Below are 3,030 nucleotides of genomic sequence, written 5' to 3' on the forward strand. Positions count from 1 at the left end.
TGTAGCTGTCTTCAGACACTCCAGAAGAGGGAGTCAGATCTCTGTTATGGATGGTTGTTAGCCACCATGTGGTTGCTGGGACTTGAACTCAGGACCTTTGGAAGAGCAGTTGATGTTCTTAACCACTGAGCCATCTCTCCAGCCCCTACTAGGTTTGTTTTTAAACATGGTAGTGATGGTTTCCAGACCAGCCTGGGCTTCACAGCTCTGGGCTAGCCTGAGCTACAAGCGAGACCTTGTCTCACAAAAAAATGAAAAGTCCAAACAACAAAAGAGGCAGGAGATACAGCTCAGCAGTAGTGAGGTAAATAAGAGACCTACCTCTAGCTGGGACACAAAACGGGTGTTAAGCACTATTAAAACATTGCTATGTGGGCTGGAGAGGTGGCTCCGCGATTAAGAGCACTGACTGCTCTTCCAGAGGTCCTGAGTTCAATTCCCAGCAACCACATGGTGGCTCACAACCATCTATAGTGTGATCTGATGTCCTCTTCTGACATGTAGGTGTATGTGCAGACAGGGCACACTCCTTTAATCCCAGCACTCCAGAGGCAGGCAGATCTCTCTGAGTTTGAGGCCAGTCTGGACTACAGAGCAAAGGCCAGGGCAGCCAGAGCTGTTAACACAGAGAAAGCCTGTCTCAAAACAAAAACCAACAAAATCCCAATGCTAAGTATTGAGGCTTGGTCTGGAGAGATGGTTCAGTGGTTAAGAGCACTCACTTCAGGGCCTGTGAGATAGCTCAGGGGGTAAGAGCACTGACTGCTCTTCAGAAAGTCCTGAGTTCGGATCCCAGCAACCACATGGTGGCTCACAACCACCCGTAATGAGATCTGACGCCCTCTTCTGGTGCATCTGAAGACAGCTGCAGTAAATTACACCGGAGCGAGCGGACCAGAGTGAGCGGGCTGGAGCGAGCAGGGCCGGCAGAGGTCCTGAGTTCAACAGCAGCCACACACATGATGGAACACAGTCATCTGTACAGCTACAGTGTACTCATACACATAAAAAATAAAAAAATAAAAGTCTTTTAAAAAAAAAAGAGCACCCACTTCTCATACGGAGGATTTGGGCTTGATTCCAGAACCCACATGGTGGCTCACTAACATCCATAATTCTACTTCCGGGGGTCTGACACCCTCTTTTGGCTTCACCAGGTCCCAGACATGCAGGCAAAACTCATGTACGTGAGATTTTTAATTTTATTTATTTGGGGTTTTTTGTTGTTGTTTATTTATTTAGGTTTTTTGAGACAGTGTTTCTCTGTGTAACAGCTGTAGCTATTCTGGAACTTGCCTTGTAGACCAGGCTGGCCTTGAACTCATGTAGACTGTGTGCCTTTGCCTCTTGAATGCTGAGACTAAAGGTGTATGCCACCACACATCCAAAAATTAAATTTATTCCATAATTGGTAATGTTACATTCTTCCTGCTGCCTTGAGCAAGTGGACTGTGTGTAACAGCCTACAGAAGTCCGGCGGCGGTGGCGCACATCTTTAATCCCAGCACTCAGGACACAGAGGCAGGCAGATCTCTGTGAGTTCCAGGACAGCCTGGTCTACAGAGGAAGTTCCAGGACAGCCAAGGCGACACAGAGAAACTCTGTCTAGAAAGAACAAATAACAACCAAAAACTGCCTGTGCCAGCTCTTTAAGACAACTAACCGGACCCCTCAGAGCTCCCAGAGCCTAAGCCACCAACCAAAGAGTACACATGGGCTGGTCCATGCACCCACTCCCTCACCCCCACTACCTATGTAGCAGAGGACTGCCCTGTCTGGTCTCAGTGGGAGGGGATGCACTTGGTCCTGTGGAGGCTCTATGCCTCAGAGAAGGGGGATGCTAGAGGGGTGAGGTGGAACCGGATGGGTAGGTGAGGGAGCACCCTTTTAGAGGCAAAGGGGAAGAGGATAGGGTGGATAGCTCATGGAGGGGGAGCCATTCAAACAATGTTTGAAATGTAAATAAATAAAATAATTTTTAAAAAGAGACAACCACTAGAAAAATCTTGGCTGGCTGCTCCTGCCCCTCAAGGCACAGCCCAGACCAGGCTGTTTGTAGCAGACATGTTACAAGCCTCAGTAACTCCAGAGGAGCCTGCAACCATGTCCACCCAGCAGTCTATATACAGTTTATATACAGACTGGCCAGGCCTACTGCTTGAATCAGTCAGCAGACACTCCTGTCCACCTCAGCTATTACATCAGGCCCAATTAACAGCTTTTGTTGGACCATCACCATGTCTCAGAGGGTTAAGACGCCAACCAGTTAAGATATCAATCAGTCCTGGTGGCACGCGCCTTTAATTCCAACACTCACTCGGGAGGCCAAGACAGGTAGATCTCTGTGAGTTCAAGGCCAGCGTGATCTACACATAGAGTTCCAGGACAATCAGAGCCACATAGAGAGACCCCATCTATCCTGCCTCCTCCCCAAAAGGGACACTTACCATGGAAACTGACAACCTGAGTTCGTGGTAGAAGGAGAAAACTGACTTCGGCAAGATGTCTTCTGACGTTACACACACACACACACACACACACAGAAAATAAATGAGAACCTCCAGAGGGCAAAGTCTCCACAGCTAACCTCTGCCCCCTGAACTGAGAGCTGTAACCGTGGCTGCTGTCAAAGCGCTGAGGGCCCTATACCGGAGGTCCTGAATGTAGGCAAACACTAAAGACCATGTCTTGCTGCTGCCTCTGCCTGATGCTGCCAAACACTGAAGGAAATGGAAGATAGCAGAAACCATCTCTTGAAGAGCTCACAGCTCAATATCGAGTCCCAAGGGACCTAGCCTTTGGGAATTGCCAAACTCCTTGTCTTCAGCTAAGCGTCTCCAGTAACTGCTCCTCTACGCTGTTATCTACCTTAAGGGAGAAAACAGAACACCCTGGGAGTGCAGCTCTGTTGGGCGGATGCTCCCCAGAGGCCCCTTTCTTCTACATTTGTAACAGGTAAGAAGTACTCACAGCATGAAATTGAAATCAATATGAGAACATTTGCATGTTTTGGCTGGGGGATGTGGCCGT

Source organism: Mastomys coucha, unplaced genomic scaffold (genome assembly GCF_008632895.1).
Source record: "Mastomys coucha isolate ucsf_1 unplaced genomic scaffold, UCSF_Mcou_1 pScaffold18, whole genome shotgun sequence".
NCBI lineage: Eukaryota > Metazoa > Chordata > Mammalia > Rodentia > Muridae > Mastomys > Mastomys coucha.